This window comes from Phyllobates terribilis, unplaced genomic scaffold (genome assembly GCF_046119375.1).
Source record: "Phyllobates terribilis strain yellow unplaced genomic scaffold, ASM4611937v1 Scaffold_11__3_contigs__length_659146591, whole genome shotgun sequence".
NCBI classification, from domain to species: domain Eukaryota; kingdom Metazoa; phylum Chordata; class Amphibia; order Anura; family Dendrobatidae; genus Phyllobates; species Phyllobates terribilis.
This window is the reverse complement of record NW_027362771.1, coordinates 610,543,018-610,563,004: the sequence shown is the minus strand read 5'-3', so window position 1 is coordinate 610,563,004 and position 19,987 is coordinate 610,543,018. Positions and strand designations below refer to the sequence as shown.

At 42.3% G+C, this 19,987-nt stretch overlaps 5 non-coding genes across 5 annotated transcripts; all 5 read left to right on the top strand.

Moving 5' to 3' along the window:
• The first annotated feature begins 458 nt into the window (after window positions 1–458).
• On the top strand, window positions 459–540 carry TRNAL-UAG (transfer RNA leucine (anticodon UAG)). The gene has a single exon. It is a non-coding gene; the product is annotated as a tRNA-Leu (tRNA).
• Window positions 541–6,259: 5,719 nt separating this feature from the next.
• On the top strand, window positions 6,260–6,342 carry TRNAL-UAG (transfer RNA leucine (anticodon UAG)). The gene has a single exon. It is a non-coding gene; the product is annotated as a tRNA-Leu (tRNA).
• An 8,633-nt stretch (window positions 6,343–14,975) lies between these two features.
• On the top strand, window positions 14,976–15,057 carry TRNAL-AAG (transfer RNA leucine (anticodon AAG)). Its single transcript has one exon. It is a non-coding gene; the product is annotated as a tRNA-Leu (tRNA).
• A 1,376-nt stretch (window positions 15,058–16,433) lies between these two features.
• TRNAL-AAG (transfer RNA leucine (anticodon AAG)) lies at window positions 16,434–16,515 on the top strand. The gene has a single exon. It is a non-coding gene; the product is annotated as a tRNA-Leu (tRNA).
• Window positions 16,516–17,895: 1,380 nt separating this feature from the next.
• On the top strand, window positions 17,896–17,977 carry TRNAL-UAG (transfer RNA leucine (anticodon UAG)). Its single transcript has one exon. It is a non-coding gene; the product is annotated as a tRNA-Leu (tRNA).
• The last annotated feature ends 2,010 nt before the right edge of the window (window positions 17,978–19,987 follow it).

The following is a 19,987-nucleotide window of genomic DNA, read 5'->3' as shown; positions in this document are numbered from 1 at the left end:
TAGAGTGATTAGCAAACATAAACAGAGCCATGCTGCTTCTGCTGCTTTCCAGTATGTCACCCTAGTGGTGGATTCATAGCTACACTGCTCTGCACTGCTGTATAATGTCTTCCTTGCTGCTTCTGATTATCTGTTACGTACAGGCAGGGGTGTAGAAATCCTTCATGTTTGAGCGTCCTGTATATGGGAGATCATAGCAAGTAATCTATACCACCTAATTCAGTGATATCTAAAAATTAGCGGATGAGCCAACAGAGGAAAGATTAGTTAAATATCTGGATACAAGTCATATGTTTTGTAAAATGGTGCCCCAAAGTCAATGTACAAACAATTCCCTGATAATTACGTTGCTGTTGCATAATAACATTTGTCTTTTTGTCATATTGGATATAAAATATTTTCTGCCACTTACATCAAAAGCAAACTACTGATATAAATAACTTTAAACATATGTAAGAGGTAGCGTGGCCGAGCGGTCTAAGGCGCTGGATTTAGGCTCCAGTCTCTCTGGAGGCGTTGGTTCAAATCCCATCGCTGCCATTATTTATTTGGATCAAATTTTTACCAAAAATTAGGAAAAGGTTGAGGAAGTAAAGGGGGTTGAGAACTTAGGAGGCAGCGATCATAGTATTGTATAATTTTGAACTACAAAAGGAGGAAAATCTGCGAAAACTGAGATTTTAAGATTGGACTGTAGAAAGACAGTTTTTAATGGACTCAGTAAAAAGTAAGGAAAGGTAGGATGTTCTAAAGGAAAGAAATGTCCAGGAAAGATGGGAGATTTTGCTAAATTAAATTCTCACTGCACAATCAGTAACAATCCCGAAAAGAAGGAAGAATGGAAAGCATTTATTGAGACCAGGATGGCTGAATACTGAACTTAAAAGCTTGCTGAAAAGGAACAAAGAAATGAGTATCAAATGGAAAGAAGGGTTCATATCTAAAGAAGAATATAATGCTGTCTGCAGGGAAAGCTGGGCTAGAGTTAGAAGAGCTAAAGCCAGTAATGAATTGAGGCTTGCAAGAGAGACCAAAAGCAATAAGAAAGGATTTTGGAAGTAAGTTAAAAGTTAAAGAAAAGTCAAAGATGCTATAGGATTTTTAAAGATGAAAAGGGTAATGTGGTCAATAATGATGTTGAGAAGACTGAACTTTTAAATTCCTATTTGGCTTCTGTGTTCTCTAAGAAAGTAAATGTAACATCAAGTGATCTTCACTGTGCTGTAGAAGAAAAGGAACATGTGAGCAAGTCATACGTATGAATACGGCATATGAATAGTCATGTTGGCTTTAGGCATCAGAATTAACTACATAATTTACCATCTATGTTACATCCATGTCAGTTCAATCAATGATCAACCATTCTCAAAAATTGCCAAAATCAATCTTGGTCAAAAGAAGTCTAACTGCTAGCTCATATCCCTGCTGCCTTTTTAGGATTATCAATACAGGATGAGTAGAGTGATTAGCAAACATAAACAGAGCCATGCTGCTTCTGCTGCTATCCAGTAAGTCACCCTATTGATGAACTCATAGCTACACTGCTCTGCACTGCTGTATAATGTCTTCCTTGCTGCTGCTTCTGATTATCTGTTACGTACAGGCAGGGGTGTAGGAATCCTTCATATTTGAGGGTCCTGTATATGGGAGATCATAGCAAGTAATCTATACCACCTAATTCAGTGATATCTAAAAATTAGCGGATGAGCCAACAGAGGAAAGATTAGTTAAATATTTGGATACAAGTCATATGTTTTGTAAAATGGTGGCCCAGAGTCAATGTACAAACAATTCCCTAATAATTTCGTTGCTGTTGCATAATAACATTTGTCTTTTTGTATTATTGGATATAAAATATTTTCTGCCACTTACATCAAAAGCAAACTTTTGATATAAATAACATTAAACATATGTAAGAGGTAGCATGGCCGAGCAGTCTAAGGTGCTGGATTTAGGCTTCAGTCTCTCTGGAGGCATGGGTTCAAATCCCACCGCCGCCATCATTTATTTGGATCTAATTTTTACTAAAAATTAGGAAACAGTTGAGGAAGTAAAGGGGATAGAGATTTTTGGAGGCAGCGGTAATTCTATCCTATACTTTTGAACTACAAAAGGAGGAAAACCTGCGAAAACTGAGATTTTAAGATTGGACTGTAGAAAGGCAGTTTTTAATGGACTCAGTAAAAAGGAAGGAAAGGTAGGATGTTCTAAAGGAAAGTAATGTCCAGGAAGGATGGGAGATTTTGCTAAATTAAATTCTCACAGCACAATCAGTAACAATCCCGAAAAGAAGGAAGAATTGAAAGCATATATGGAGACCAGGATGGCTGAATACTGAACTGAAAAGCTTGCTAAAAAGGAACAAAGAAATGAATATCAAATGGAAAGAAGAATATAATGCTGTCTGCAGGGAAAGCTGGGCTAGCGTTAGAAGAGCTAAAGCCAGTAATGAATTGAGGCTTGCAAGAGAGACCAAAAGCAATAAGAAAGGATTTTGGAAGTAAGTCAAAAGTTAAAGAAAAGCCAAAGATGCTATAGGATTTTTAAAAGATGAAAAGGGTAAAGTGGTCAATAATGATGTTGAGAAGACGGAACTTTTAAATTCCTATTTGGCTTCTGTGTTCTCTAAGAAAGTAAATGTAACATCAAGTGATCTTCACTGTGCTGTAGAAGAAAAGGAACATGTGAGCAAGTCATACGTATGAATACGGCATGTGAATAGTCATGTTGGCTTTAGGCATCAGAATTAATTACATAATTTACCATCTATGTTACATCCATGTCAGTTCAATCAATTATCAACCATTCTCAATATGTGCCAAAATCAATCTTGGTCAAAAGAAGTCTAACTGCTAGCTCATATCCCTGCTGCCTTTTTAGGATTATCAATACAGGATGAGTAGAGTGATTAGCAAACATAAACAGAGCCATGCTGCTTCTGCTGCTTTCCAGTATGTCACCCTAGTGGTGGATTCATAGCTACACTGCTATGCACTGCTGTATAATGTCTTCCTTGCTGCTTCTGATTATCTGTAACGTACAGGCAGGGGTGTAGAAATCCTTCATGTTTGAGGGTCCTGTATATGGGAGATCATAGCAAGTAATCTATACCACCTAATTCAGTGATATCTAAAAATTAGCGGATGAGCCAACAGAGGAAAGATTAGTTAAATATCTGGATACAAGTCATATGTTTTGTAAAATGGTGCCCCAAAGTCAATGTACAAACAATTCCCTGATAATTACGTTGCTGTTGCATAATAACATTTGTCTTTTTGTCATATTGGATATAAAATATTTTCTGCCACTTACATCAAAAGCAAACTACTGATATAAATAACTTTAAACATATGTAAGAGGTAGCGTGGCCGAGCTGTCTAAGGCGCTGGATTTAGGCTCCAGTCTCTCTGGAGGCGTTGGATCAAATCCCATTGCTGCCATTATTTATTTGGATCAAATTTTTACCAAAAATTAGGAAAAGCTTGAGGAAGTAAAGGGGGTTGAGAACTTAGGAGGCAGCGATCATAGTATTCTATAATTTTGAACTACAAAAGGAGGAAAACCTGCGAAAACTGATATTTTAAGATTGGACTGTAGAAAGACAGTTTTTAATGGACTCAGTAAAAAGTAAGGAAAGGTAGGATGTTCTAAAGGAAAGAAATGTCCAGGAAAGATGGGAGATTTTGCTAAATTAAATTCTCACTGCACAATCAGTAACAATCCCGAAAAGAAGGAAGAATGGAAAGCATTTATTGAGACCAGGATGGCTGAATACTGAACTTAAAAGCTTGCTGAAAAGGAACAAAGAAATGAGTATCAAATGGAAAGAAGGGTTCATATCTAAAGAAGAATATAATGCTGTCTGCAGGGAAAGCTGGGCTAGAGTTAGAAGAGCTAAAGCCAGTAATGAATTGAGGCTTGCAAGAGAGACCAAAAGCAATAAGAAAGGATTTTGGAAGTAAGTCAAAAGTTAAAGAAAAGCCAAAGATGCTATAGGATTTTTAAAAGATGAAAAGGGTAATGTGGTCAATAATGATGTTGAGAAGACTGAACTTTTAAATTCCTATTTGGCTTCTGTGTTCTCTAAGAAAGTAAATGTAACATCAAGTGATATTCACTGTGCTGTAGAAGAAAAGGAACATGTGAGCAAGTCATACATATGAATACGGCATATGAATAGTCATGTTGGCTTTAGGCATCAGAATTACCTACATAATTTACCATCTATGTTACATCCATGTCAGTTCAATCAATGATCAACCATTCTCAAAATTTGCCAAAATCAATCTTGGTCAAAAGAAGTCTAACTGCTAGCTGCTATCCCTGCTGCCTTTTTAGGATTATCAATACAGGATGAGTAGAGTGATTAGCAAACATAAACAGTGCCATGCTGCTTCTGCTGCTATCCAGTGAGTCACCCTATTGATGAACTCATAGCTACAATGCTCTGCACTGCTGTATAATGTCTTCCTTGCTGCTGCTTCTGATTATCTGTTACGTACAGGCAGGGGTGTAGGAATCCTTCATATTTGAGGGTCCTGTATATGGGAGATCATAGCAAGTAATCTATACCACCTAATTCAGTGATATCTAAAAATTAGCGGATGAGCCAAGAGAGGAAAGATTAGTTAAATATCTGGATACAAGTCATATGTTTTGTAAAATGGTGCCCCAGAGTCAATGTACAAACAATTCCCTAATAATTACGTTGCTGTTGCATAATAACATTTGTCTTTTTGTATTATTGGATATAAAATATTTTCTGCCACTTACATCAAAAGCAAACTTTTGATATAAATAACATTAAACATATGTAAGAGGTAGCGTGGCTGAGCAGTCTAAGGTGCTGGATTTAGGCTTCAGTCTCTCTGGATACATGGGTTCAAATCCCACCACCGCCATCATTTATTTGGATCTAATTTTTACTAAAAATTAGGAAACAGTTGAGGAAGTAAAGGAGATAGAGATTTTAGGAGGCAGCGGTAATTCTATCCTATACTTTTGAACTACAAAAGGAGGAAAACCTGCGAAAACTGAGATTTTAAGATTGGACTGTAGAAAGGCAGTTTTTAATGGACTCAGTAAAAAGGAAGGAAAGGTAAGATGTTCTAAAGGAAAGTAATGTCCAGGAAGGATGGGAGATTTTGCTAAATTAAATTCTCACAGCACAATCAGTAACAATCCTGAAAAGAAGGAAGAATTGAAAGCTTATATGGAGACCAGGATGGCTGAGTACTGAACTGAAAAGCTTGCTAAAAAGGAACAAAGAAATGAATATCAAATGGAAAGAAGAATATAATGCTGTCTGCAGGGAAAGCTGGGCTAGCGTTAGAAGAGCTAAAGCCAGTAATGAATTGAGGCTTGCAAGAGAGACCAAAAGCAATAAGAAAGGATTTTGGAAGTAAGTCAAAAGTTAAAGAAAAGCCAAAGATGCTATAGGATTTTTAAAAGATGAAAAGGGTAAAGTGGTAAATAATGATGTTGAGAAGACTGAACTTTTAAATTCCTATTTGGCTTCTGTGTTCTCTAAGAAAGTAAATGTAACATCAAGTGATCTTCACTGTGCTGTAGAAGAAAAGGAACATGTGAGCAAGTCATACGTATGAATACGGCATGTGAATAGTCATGTTGGCTTTAGGCATCAGAATTAATTACATAATTCACCATCTATGTTACATCCATGTCAGTTCAATCAATGATCAACCATTCTCAAAATGTGCCAAAATCAATCTTTGTCAAAAGAAGTCTAAATGCTAGCTCATATCCCTGCTGCCTTTTTAGGATTATCAATACAGGATGAGTAGAGTGATTAGCAAACATAAACAGAGCCATGCTGCTTCTGCTGCTTTCCAGTATGTCACCCTAGTGATGGATTCATAGCTACACTGCTCTGCACTGCTGTATAATGTCTTCCTTGCTGCTTCTGATTATCTGTTACGTACAGGCAGGGGTGTAGGAATCCTTCATGTTTGAGGGTCCTGTATATGGGAGATCATAGCAATTAATCTATACCACCTAATTCAGTGATATCTAAAAATTAGCGGATGAGCGAACAGAGGAAAGATTAGTTAAATATCTGGATACAAGTTATATGTTTTGTAAAATGGTGCCCCAAAGTCAATGTACAAACAATTCCCTGATAATTACGTTGCTGTTGCATAATAACATTTGTCTTTTTGTCATATTGGATATAAAATATTTTCTGCCACTTACATTAAAAGCAAACTACTGATATAAATAACTGTAAACATATGTAAGAGGTAGCGTGGCCGAGCGGTCTAAGGCGCTGGATTTAGGCTCCAGTCTCTCTGGAGGCTATTGGTTCAAATCCCACCGCTGCCATTATTTATTTGGATCAAATTTTTACCAAAAATTAGGAAACGGTTGAGGAAGTAAAGGGGGTTGAGAACTTAGGAGGCAGCGATCATAGTATCCTATAATTTTGAACTACAAAAGGAGGAAAACCTGCGAAAACTGAGATTTTAAGATTGGACTGTAGAAAGACAGTTTTTAATGGACTCAGTAAAAAGTAAGGAAAGGTAGGATGTTCTAAAGGAAAGAAATGTCCAGGAAAGATGGGAGATTTTGCTAAATTAAATTCTCACTGCACAATCAGTAACAATCCCGAAAAGAAGGAAGAATGGAAAGCATTTATTGAGACCAGGATGGCTGAATACTGAACTTAAAAGCTTGCTGAAAAGGAGCAAAGAAATGATTATCAAATGGAAAGAAGGGTTCATATCTAAAGAAGAATATAATGCTGTCTGCAGGGAAAGCTGGGCTAGAGTTAGAAGAGCTAAAGCCAGTAATGAATTGAGGCTTGCAAGAGAGACCAAAAGCAATAAGAAAGGATTTTGGAAGTAAGTCAAAAGTTAAAGAAAAGCCAAAGATGCTATAGGATTTTTAAAAGATGAAAAGGGTAATGTGGTCAATAATGATGTTGAGAAGACTGAACTTTTAAATTCCTATTTGGCTTCTCTGTTCTCTAAGAAAGCAAATGTAGCATCAAGTGATCTTCACTGTGCTGTAGAAGAAAAGGAACACGTGAAAAAGTCATACGTATGAATACTGCATATGAGTGTTCATGTTAGCTTTAGGCATCAGAATTAATTACATAGTTTACCATCTATGTTACATCCATGTCAGTTCAATCAATGATCAACCATTCTCAAAATTTGCCAAAATCAATCTTGGTCAAATGAGGTCTAACTGCTAGCTCATATCCCTGCTGCCTTTTTAGGATTATCAATACAGGATGAGCAGAGCGATTAGCAAACATAAACAGAGCCATGCTGCTTCTGCTGCTTTCCAGTAAGTCACCCTAGTGATGAACTCATAGCTACACTGCTCTGCACTGCTGTATAATGTCTTACTTGCTGCTGCTTCTGATTATTTGTTACGTACAGGCAGGTGTGTAGGAATCCTTCATGTTTGAGTGTCCTGTATGTGGGAGATCATAGCAAGTAATCTATACCACCTAATTCAGTTATATCTAAAAATTAGCGGATGAGCCAACAGAGGAAAGATTAGTTTAATATCTGGATACAAGTCATATGTTTTGCAAAATGGTGCCCCTGAGTCAATGTAAAAACAAATCCCTGATAACTACGTTGCTCATGCATAATAACATTTGTATTTTTGTCTAATTAGATATACAATGTTTTCGCCACTTACATCATTAGCAAATTTCTGATTTAAATAAGTTTGATCATCCATATGAGGTATCGTGGCCGAGCGGTCTAAGGCGCTGGATTAAGGCGATTAAGGCTCCAGTCTCTCTGGATTTGTGGGTTCAAATCCCACCGCTGCAATTATTTATTTGGATCTAACTTTTACCAAAAATTAGGAAACAGTTGAGGAAGTAAAGGGGATTGAGAATTTAGGAGGCAGCGTTAATTCTATCCTATACTTTTGAACTACAAAAGGTGGAAAACCTGCGAAAACTGAGATTTTAAGATTGGACTGTAGAAAGGCAGTTTTTAAGTTTTTAATGGACTCAGTAAAAAGGAAGGAAAGGTAGAATGTTCTAAAGGAAAGAAATGTCCAGGAAGGATGGGAGATTTTGCTAAATTAAATTCTCACTGCACAATCAGTAACAATCCCGAAAAGAAGGAAGAATGGAAAGCATTTATGGAGACCAGGATGGCTGAATACTGAACTTAAAAGCTTGCTAAAAAGAAACAAAGAAATGAATATCAAATGAAAAGAAGGGTTCATATCTAAAGAATAATATAATGCTGTCTGCAGGGAAAGCTGGGCTAGCATTAGAAGAGCTAAAGCCAGTAATGAAGTAAGGCTTGCAAGAGAGACCAAAGGCAATAAGAAAGGATTTTGGATGTAAGTCAAAAGTTAAAGAAAAGCCAAAGATGCTATAGGATTTTTAAAGGGTGAAAAGGGTAAAGTGGTCAATAATGATGTTGAGAAGACTGAACTTTTAAATTCCTATTTTGCTTCTGTGTTCTCTAAGAAAGCCAATGTAACATCAAGTGATCTTCACTGTGCTGTAGAAGAAAAGGAACATGTGAGCAAGTCATACATAAGTATACGGCATGTGAATAGTCATGTTGGCTTTAGGCATCAGAATTAATTACATAATTTACTGTAATGCACACGCCTGGGCTGAGCGGCGTGTGCGTGTGATTCCACTGGACCGTGCCGGAGAGTGAATGCCTGGATGGGCGTAACTAGGTATTCACCCGATCCGACCAGGGTCGCACTACGGCATACGACGCCAGTGCACCAAGGAGGAACAGAGCAGAGGGACCAGGTGCTACTCCAGGACAGACTCCGGACACGGCTGTTGACCCACACAGGGGAATACAGGAACAGACTGGTTAGGCTGGATCACAGACTGGTGGGAATATTCAGGCACGACTGGTATGCAGGCAGGTGGGTATGCAGGCAGGGAGGTACAGGCAAGCACGGCTAGAGTGCAGACAGGGAGGCACTAGCAGGTAGGAACACAGGCAGGATAGGACCCAGTACACACTGGGACTCAGGAACAGATTCACAGATGTGGCGGACAAACACAGCAGAATGAGGCCGCCCAGAGAGGTGAGCGAGAGCAGGACGAGACCGCCTGGAGCAGTGAGCAAGAGTAGAGCAGGACGACGCCGTCTGGAGCAGTGAGCAAGAGTAGAGCAGGACAATGCCGCCTGGAGCGGTGAGCAAGAGTAGAGCAGGACAATGCCGCCTGGTGCGGTGAGCAAAAGTAGAGCAGGACAAGGCCACCTCGAGCAGTGAGCAAATGGTCAGAGCTGAGCGAGACTGCCGGGGCAGTGAGCAAAGGAGTCAGAGCAGAGCGAGACTGCCGGAGCAGTGAGCAAAGGAGTCAGAGCAGAGCGAGACTGCCGGAGCAGTGATCAAAGGAGTCAGAGCAGGCTAGAACCGCCGGAGGGGTGAGCAAAGGAGTCAGAGCAGGCTAGAACCGCCGGAGCGGTGAGCAAAGGAGTCAGAGCAGGCTAGAAGCGCCGGAGCGGTGTACAAAGGAGTCAGAGCAGGCTAGAACCGCCGGATCGGTGAGCAAAGGAGTCAGAGCAGGCTAGAAGCGCGGGAGCGGTGAGCAAAGGAGTCAGAGCAGGCTAGAACCACCGGAGCGGTGAGCAAAGGAGGCAGAGCAGGCAAGAACCGCCGGAGCGGTGAGCAAAGGAGGCAGAGCAGGCAAGAACCGCCGGAGCGGTGAGCAAGGCAGAGCAGGGGGGACAGGGCTCTGTTCACACGGAACAGACAGGAAGGGAAAGACAGAGCCAGATACCCACAGGGTACTTGCAGTGAAGTAGCGAGTGGACCACAAACTCACAAACGGGAGTACAGAGGCAACAAGCAGGAGTTAGGTACGAGTTCAGACTCTGCAGAAAAAGGAAAGGAATGGACATAGAGAAACACAGTAAAACAGGCTAGGAGAGTATACAGACAAGAACAGACACAGCAGCAAGATACAGGAGCGGGTCTAGGTAGCAGCCCCTAGATGGCGGGAGGAACAGGCTAGGAGCGTGTTCAGACAGGACAGGCAAGATACAGGAGCGGGTCTAGGTAATCGGCCCCTAGAAGGCGGGAGGAAGAGGCAAGGAGCGTGTTCAGACAGGACAGACTAGATACAGGAGCGGGTCTAGGAATGCAGCCCCTAGAGGGCGAGAGGAACAGGCTAGGAGCGTGTTCAGACAGGCCAGGAAATACAGCCTCCAGGATAGGCAGACAAGAGAACACAGAACGGACCTGTCACATTCAGAGTGCAAGAGCACAATAAATGAAACACAATGCTCAGGCATGGGTTAATTGGAGCAGCTGGTTTAAGTACCAGGTGACAGACAGCAATAGGCTGAGGACGCACAAGGGGTGTGCCTGTAGTAAGTACAAAAAGCAGGAAGTGATCGGGCGCCGCCCTTAAGCAGCAGAAACAGACACAAACAGACAGCATGGAGGGAAGCCAGAGAGACATTCTGGACTGGAGATCAAGTGCGCGCTCTTGCACAGTGGGAGATGGACCACTATGCAAGGACGCCGCCAGGTATGTTACAGTAACCCCCCCCTTACGCACCCTCTTCTTCAGGCCAGCCAGAATGTTCCGCAGGGAATTCGAGGACCAATCCTTCACTTAAAGGAGATCACTTCCACTGTCCACCGGAAAAACTGGTCTCCTCTGGGTAGCTAGGATGCTACCTCCTATCCAGCCATCCTCAGCAACAGACGAAACGGGTGGAGTACCAGGAACAGCACATAAGGAAGTCTCTCTCCATATATTTTCAGGTGGCACCCCAGAGGGTACAGGAGACAACTGGAAGTCCTCCACTGGGTTGGAGGGGAGCAGAGACTTGGGGGTAATCTCTGCTTCGAGGTACATCTTGTCAAGCTCACAGGAAGAAATAGACGGGTTATCAGGTACAGGGTGAGGAAAAGTCACTGTCTCTTTGTTATCTGGTGGTACCCCGGAGGATTCAGGAAACAACTGGAGGTCCTCCGCCGGGTCAGAAGAGTGCAGAGGCTCGGGGAAAACATCTGCTTCAGGATACACTAGGTCGGACTCACTGGACGAAGCAGGCGAGGTATCGGGTGCCGAGTATAGAAAAGTCTCTGTCCGTTCACCACCAGGTGGCACCCCAAAGGGTTCTGGAGACAACTGGAGGTCCTCCGCCTCGTTGGAGGGGTGTAGAGACTCATGAATAACCTCTGCTTTGGAGTACACTAGGTTAGACTCACTAGGCGAAGCGAGCGAGGTATCAGCTCCAGGATATAGGAAAGTCTCTGTCCATTCACCACCAGGTGGCACCCCGAAGGGTTCTGGAGACAACTGGAGGTCCTCCGCCTGGTCGGAGGGGTGTAGAGACTCGGGAGTAACCTTTGCTTTGGAGTACAGTAGGTTGGACTCACTGGACAAAGCGAGCAAGGTATCAGGTACAGAGTATAGGAGAGTCTCTGTCCATTCGCAACCAGGTAGCAGCCCGAAGGGTTCAGGAGACAACCGGAGATCCTCCGCCTGATCGGAGGGGTGTAGAGACTCTGGGGTAACCTCTGCTTCGGAGAACACTAGAACGGACTCACTGGATGAAGCGGGCGAGGTATCAGGTGCAGAGTATAGGGAAGTCTCTCTCCAATTGTCATCAAGTGGTATCCGGGGGATTCAGGAGGCAACAGGGGGTCCTCCGGTGTGGATTCTGGGTGGGCAGCAGTCTCTTCGGGCAGGAGAACTGGTGCACTACCCACGCACATTACCCTTTGGGGCTTCTCCGGGATACAGGGAGATTAAGCTTCAGTAGGGACTTCAAGGTGGGGGTCAGGAGGTCTCAGGGAGGACAAACACTGGCGTGACGGCTTGCCTCTACGTCTAGCACGTCTGGACTGCCTCTTGAGGTTGGGAGAAGTATTCCGGAGAGCGTAGTCACCCTTTGAGGATTCTGGGTGGGCAGTAGTCTCATTGGGCTGGAGGACTATTGCGCTACCTACACACATTACCCATCGGGGCTGCTCCGGGATATTGGGAAGTGAAGCTTCAGCAGGAGCCTCCGGGTTAGGATCATCGAAGACCATTAGAAAGGCCACCAGGAAGGCCATTATGTCCAGGACGATAGGATCCTGTGCGTCCCATAGGGGGGTGATCCAATTCAAGGCATCACCCGCTAGGTAAGACATCATGAATCCCACCTTAGCCCGATCTGTGGGAAAACATAGAGGGTAGAACTTGAAGTGTAGCATGCATTGCTCCACAAATTCACGACTCTGTCTTGGATTCCCATAGTAACGTGGCGGATCCGCAGGAACGAAAGCAGAAAGATCCATCTGGACGCGTGCGTAATTTGCCTGGAACTCAGCTAAGGAAAAAAAATTTTTTATTTATTCATTTTTAATGCACGTATTCGCTGGAGAACGTCTCAGAAAGCGAAGGCCGTGGGGCTCAACGGGAACCATGGCCTGAGCATGCTGTAATGCACACGCCCGGGCTGAGCGGCGTGTGCGTGTGATTCCACTGGACCGTGCCGGAGAGTGAATGCCTGGAGGGGCGTAACTAGGTATTCACCCGATCCGACCAGGGTCGCACGACGGCATACGACGCCAGTGTACCAAGGAGGAACCGAGCAGAGGGACCAGGTGCTACTCCAGGACAGACCCCGGACACGGCTGTTGACCCACACAGGGGAATAAAGGAACAGACTGGTTAGGCTGGCACACAGACTGGTGGGAATAGGCAGGCACGAGTGGTATGCAGGCAGGCGGGTATGCAGGCCGGGAGGTACAGGCAAGCACAGGTAGAGTGCAGACAGGCAGGCACTAGCAGGTAGGAACACAGGCGGGATAGGACCCAGTACACACTGTGACTCAGGAACAGAACCACAGATGTGGCGGACAAACACAGCAGAGTGAGGCCGCCCAGAGAGGTGAGCGAGTGCAGGACGAGACCACCTGGAGCAGTGAGCAAGAGTAGAGCAGGACGAGGCCGCCTGGAGCAGTGAGCAAGAGTAGAGCAGGACAATGCCGCCTGGAGCGGTAGGCAAGAGTAGGGCAGGACAATGGCGCCTGGAGCGGTGAGCATGAGTAGAGCAGGACAAGGCCGCCTGGAGCGGTGAGCAAAGGGCCAGAGCTGAGCGAGACTGCCGGGGCAGTGAGCAAAGGAGTCAGAGCAGAGCGAGACTGCCGGAGCAGTGAGCAAAGGAGTCAGAGCAGAGCGAGACTGCCGGAGCAGTTAGCAAAGGAGTCAGAGCAGAGCGAGACTGCCAGAGCAGTGAGCAAAGGAGTCAGAGCAGGCTAGAACCGCCGGAGGGGTGAGCAAAGGAGTCAAAGCAGGCTAGAAGTGCCGGAGCGGTGAGCAAAGGAGTCAGAGCAGGCTAGAAGCACCGGAGCGGTGAGCAAAGGAGTCAGAGCAGGCTTGAACCGCCGGAGCGGTGAGCAAAGGAGTCAGAGCAGGCTAGAACCGCCAAATCGGTGAGCAAAGGAGTCAGAGAAGGCTAGAAACGCCGGAGCGGTGAGCAAAGGAGTCAGAGCAGGCTAGAACCGCCAGAGCCGTGAGCAAAGGAGGCAGAGCAGACTAGAACCGCCGGAGCGGTGAGCAAGGCAGAGCAGGGGGGACAGGGCTCTGTTCACACAGAACAGACAGGAAGGGAAAGACAGAGCCCGATACCCACAGGGTACTTGCAGTGAAGTACCGAGTGGACCACAAACTCACAAACGGGAGAACAGAGACAACAAGCAGGAGTTAGGTACGAGCTCAGACTCTGCAGAAAAAGGAAAGGAACGGACATAGAGAAACACAGGAAAACAGGCTAGGAGAGTATACAGACAAGAACAGACACAGCAGCAAGATACAGGAGCGGGTCTAGGTAGAAGCCCCTAGATGGCGGGAGGAACAAGCTAGAAGCGTGTTCAGACAGGACAGGCAAGATACAGGAGCGGATCTAGGTAATCGGCCCCTAGAAGGCGGGAGGAACACGATAGGAGTGTGTTGAGACAGGACAGACTAGATACAGGAGCGGGTCTAGGAATGCAGCCCCTAGAGGGCGAGAGGAACAGGATAGGAGCATGTTCAGACAGGCCTGGAAATACAGCCTCCAGGATAGGCAGACAAGAGAACACAGAACGGACCTGGCACATTCAGAGTGCAAGACCACACTAAATGAAACACAATGCTCAGACATGGGTTAATTGGAGCAGCTGGTTTAAGTACCAGGTGACAGACAGCAATAGGCTGAGGACGCACAAGGGGTGTGCCTGTAGCAAGTACAAAAATCAGGAAGTGATCGGGCGCTGCCCTTAAGCAGCAGAAACAGACACAAACAGACAGCATGGAGGGAAGCCAGAGAGACATTCTGGACTGGAGATCAAGTGCGCGCTCTTGCACAGTGGGAGATGGACTACTATGCAAGGACGCCGCCAGGTATGTTACATTTACCATCTATGTTACATCGTTGTCCGTTCAATCAATGATCCACGATACTCAAGATTTGCCAAAATCAATCGTGGTCAAATGAAGTCTAACTGCTAGCTCATATCCCTGCTGCCTTTTTAGTATTATCAATACAGGATGAGCAGAGTGATTAGCAAACATAAACAGAGCCATGCTGCTTTTGCTGCTTTCCAGTAAGTCACCCTAGTGATGAACTCATAGCTACACTGCTCTGCACTGCTGTATAATGTCTTCCTTGCTGCTGATTCTGATTATCTGTTACGTACAGGCAGGGGTGTAGGAATCCTTCATGTTTGAGTGTCCTGTATGTGGGAGATCATAGCAAATAATCTATACCACCTAATTCAGTGATATCTAAAAATTAGCGGATGAGCCAACAGAGGAAAGATTAGTTAAATATCTGGATACAAGTCATATGTTTTGCAAAATGGTGCCCCAGAGTCAATGTACAAACAAATCCTTGATAACTACGTTGCTCATGCATAATAACATTTGTATTTTTGTCTAATTAGATATACAATGATTTCTGCCACTTATATCATTAGCAAATTTCTGATTTAAATAAATTTGAACATCCGTATGAGGTAGCGTGGCCGAGCAGTCTAAGGCGCTGGATTAAGGCTCCAGTCTCTCTGGAGGCGTGGGTTCAAATCACACCGCTGCCATTATTTATTTGGATCTAATTTTTACCAAAAATTAGGAAACAGTTGAGGAAGTAAATGGGATTGAGAATTTAGGAGGCAGCGTTAATTCTATCCTATACTTTTGAGCTACAAAAGGTGGAAAACCTGTGAAAACTGAGATTTTAAGATTGGACTGTAGAAAGGCAGTTTTTAATGGACTCAGTAAAAAGGAAGGAAAGGTATAATGTTATAAAGGAAAGAAATGTCCAGGAAGGGTGGGAGAATTTGCTAAATTAAATTCTCACTGCACAATTAGTAACAATCCCGAAAAGAAGGAAGAATGGAAAGCATTTATGGAGACCAGGATGGCTAAATACTGAACTTAAAAGCTTGCTAAAAAGGAACAAAGAAATGAATATCAAATGAAAAGAAGGGTTCATATCTAAAGAATATAATGCTGTCTGCAGGGAAAGCTGGGCTAGCATTAGAAGAGCTAAAGCCAGTAATGAAGTGAGGCTTGCAAGAGAGACCAAAGGCAATAAGAAAGGTTTTTGGAAGTAAGTCAAAAGTTAAAGAAAAGCCAAAGATGCTATAGGATTTTTAAAGGATGAAAAGGGTAAAGTGGTCAATAATGATGTTGAGAAGACTGAACTTTTAAATTCCTATTTTGCTTCTGTGTTCTCTAAGAAAGCAAATGTAACATCAAGTGATCTTCACTGTGCTGTAGAAGAAAAGGAACATGTGAGCAAGTCATACATAAGAATACGGCATATGAATAGTCATGTTGGCTTTAGGCATCAGAATTAATTACATAATTTACCATCTATGTTACATCGATGTCAGTTCAATCAATGATCAACGATTCTCAAAATTTTCCAAAATCAATCTTGGTCAAATGAAGTCTAACTGCTAGCTCATATCCCTGCTGCCTTTTTAGGATTATCAATACAGGATGAGCAGAGTGATTAGCAAACATAAACAGAGCCATGCTGCTTCTGCTGCTTTCCAGTAAGTCACCCTAGTGATGAACTCATAGCTACACTGCTCTGCACTGCTGTATAATGTCTTCCTTGCTGCTGCTTCTGATTATCTGTTACGTACAGGCAGGGGTGTAGGAATCCTTCATGTTTGAGTGTCCTGTATGTGGGAGATCATAGCAAGTAATCTATACCACCTAATTCAGTGATATCTAAAAATTAGCGGTTGAGCCAACAGAGGAAAGATTAGTTAAATATCTTGATACAAGTCATATGTTTTGCAAAATGGTGCCCCAGAGTCAATGTGCAAACAAATCCCTGATAATTACGTTGCTCATGCATAATAACATTTGTATTTTTGTCTAATTAGATATACAATGTTTTCTGCCACTTATATCATTAGCAAATATCTGATTTAAATAAGTTAAAACATCCGTATGAGCTAGCGTGGCCGAGCGGTATAAGGCGCTGGATTAAGGCTCCAGTCTCTCTGGAGGCGTGGGTTCAAATCCCACCACTGCCATTATTTATTTGGATCTTATTTTTACCAAAAATTAGGAAACAGTTGAGGAAGTAAAGGGGATTGAGAATTTAGGAGGCAGCGGTAATTCTATCCTATACTTTTGAACTACAAAAGGTGGAAAACCTGCGAAAACTGAGATTTTAAGATTGGACTGTAGAAAGACAGTTTTTAATGGACTCAGTAAAAATGAAGGAAAGGTAGAATGTTCTAAAGGAAAGAAATGTCCAGGAAGGATGGGAGATTTTGCTAAATTAAATTCTCACTGCACAATCAGTAACAATCCCGAAAAGAAGGAAGAATGGAAAGCATTTTTGGAGACCAGGATGGCTGAATACTGAACTTAAAAGCTTGCTAAAAAGGAACAAAGAAATGAATATTAAGTGAAAAGAAGGGTTCATATCTAAAGAAGAATATAATGCTGTCTGCATGGAAAGCTGGGCTAGCGTTAGAAGAGCTAAAGCCAGTAATGAATTGAGGCTTGCAAGAGAGACCAAAAGCAATAAGAAAGGATTTTGGAAGTAAGTCAAAAGTTAAAGAAAAGCCAAAGATGCTATAGGATTTTTAATGGATGAAAAGGGTAAAGTGGTCAATAATGATGTTGAGAAGACTGAACTTTTAAATTCCTGTTTTGCTTCTGTGTTCTCTAAGAAAGCAAATGTAACATCAAGTGATCTTCACTGTGCTGTAGAAGAAAAGGAACATGTGAGCAAGTCATACGTATGAATACGGCAAATGAATAGTCATGTTGGCTTTAGGCATCAGAATTAACTACATAATTTACCATCTATGTTACATCCATGTCAGTTCAATCAATGATCAACCATTCTCAAAATGTGCCAAAATCAATCTTGGTCAAAAGAAGTCTATCTGCTAGCTCATATACCTGCTGCCTTTTTAGGATTATCAATACAGGATGAGTAGAGTGATTAGCAAACATAAACAGAGCCACGCTGCTTCTGCTGCTTTCCAGTAAGTCACCCTAGTGATGGATTCATAGCTTTACTCCTCTGCACTGCTGTATAATGTCTTCCTTGCAGCTGCTTCTGATTATCTGTTACGTACAGGCAGCGGTGTAGGAATCCTTCATGTTTGAGGGTCCTGTATATGGGAGATCATAGCAAGTAATCTATACCACCTAATTCAGTGATATCTAAAAAATTAGCGGATGAGCCAACAGAGAAAAGATTAGTTAAATATCTGGATACAAGTCATATGTTTTGTAAAATGGTGCCGCAGAGTCAATGTACAAACAAATCCCTGATAATTACGTTGCTGTTGCATAATAACATTTGTCTTTTTGTATTATTGGATATAAAATATTTTCTGCCACTTACATCAAAAGCAAACTTTTGATATAAATAACCTTAAACATATGTAAGAGGTAGCGTGGCCGAGGGGTCCAAGGCGCTGGATTTAGGCTCCAGTCTCTCTGGAGGTGTGGGTTCAAATCCCACCACTGCCATTATTTATTTGGATCTAATTTTTACCAAAAATTAGGAAATGGTTGAGGAAGTAAAGGGGATTGAGAACTTAGGAGGCAGCGATCATACTATCCTATAATTTTGAACTACAAAAGGAGGAAAACCTGCGAAAACTGAGATTTTAAGATTGGACTGTAGAAAGGCAGTTTTTAATGGACTCAGTAAAAAGGAAGGAAAGGTAGGATGTTCTAAAGGAAAGAAATGTCCTGGAAGGATGGGAGATTTTGCTAAATTTAATTCTCACTGTTCAATCAGTAACAATCCCGAAAAGAAGGAAGAATGGAAAGCATTTATTGAGACGAGGATGGCTGAATACTGAACTTAATAGCTTGCTAAAAAGGAACAAAGAAATGAATATCAAGTGAAAAAAGGGTTCATATCTAAAGAAGAATATAATGCTGTCTGCATGGAAAGCTGGGCTAGCGTTAGAAGAGCTAAAGCCAGTAATGAATTGAGGCTTGCAAGAGAGACCAAAAGCAATAAGAAAGGATTTTGTAAGTAAGTCAAAACTTAAAGAAAAGCCAAAGATGCTATAGGATTTTTAAAAGATGAAAAGGGTAATGTGGTCAATAATGATGTTGAGAAGACTGAACTTTTAAATTCCTATTTGGCTTCTCTGTTCTCTAAGAAAGCAAATGTAACATCAAGTGATCTTCACTGTGCTGTAGAAGAAAAGGAACATGTGAAAAAGTCATACGTATGAATACTGCATATGAGTGGTCATGTTAGCTTTAGGCATCAGAATAATTACATAATTTGCCATCTATGTTACATCCATGTCAGTTTAATCAATGATCAACCATTCTCAAAATTTGCCAAAATCAATCTTGGTCAAATGAAGTCTAACTGCTAGCTGATATCCCTGCTGCCTTTTTTAGGGTTATCAATACAGGATGAGCAGAGTGATTAGCAAATATACACAGAGCCATGCTGCTTCTGCTGCTTTCCAATAAGTCACCCTAGTGATGAACTCATAGCTACATTGCTCTGCACTGCTGTATAATGTCTTCCTTGCTGCTGCTTCTGATTATCTGTTACGTACAGGCAGGGGTGTAGGAATCCTTCATGTTTGAGTGTCCTGTATGTGGGAGATCATAGCAAGTAATCTATACCACCTAATACAGTGATATCTAAAAATTAGCGGATGAGCCAACAGAGGAAAGATTAGTTAAATATGTGGATACAAGTCATATGTTTTGCAAAATGGTGCCCCAGAGTCAATGTACAAACAAATCCCTGATAATTACGTTGCTCATGCATAATAACATTTGTATTTTTGTCTAATTAGATATACAATGTTTTCTGCCACTTATATCATTAGCAAATATCTAATTTAAATAAGTTTGAACATCCATATGAGGTAGCGTGGCCGAGTGGTCTAAGGTGCTGGATTTAGGCTTCAGTCTCTCTGGAGGCTTGGGTTGAATTCCCACCGCTGCCATCATTTATTTGGATCTAATTTTTACCAAAAATTAGGAAACAGTTGAGGAAGTAAAGGGGATAGAGATTTTAGGAGGCAGCGGTAATTCTATCCTATACTTTTGAACTACAAAAGGAGGAAAACCTGCGAAAACTGAGATTTTAAGATTGGACTGTAGAAAGGCAGTTTTTAATGGACTCAGTAAAAAGGAAGGAAAGGTAGGATGTTCTAAAGTAAAGTAATGTCCAGGAAGGATGGGAGATTTTGCTAAATTAAATTCTCACAGCACAATCAGTAACAATCCCGAAAAGAAGGAAGAATGGAAAGCATTTATGGAGACCAGGATGGCTGAATACTGAACTTAAAAGCTTGCTAAAAAGGAACAAAGAAATGAATATCAAATGGAAAGAAGAATATAATGCTGTCTGCAGGAAAAGCTGGGCTAGCATTAGAAGAGCTAAAGCCAGTAATGAATTGAGGCTTGCAAGAGAGACCAAAAGCAATAAGAAAGGATTTTGGAAGAAAGTCAAAAGTTAAAGAAAAGCCAAAGATGCTTTAGGATTTTTAAAAG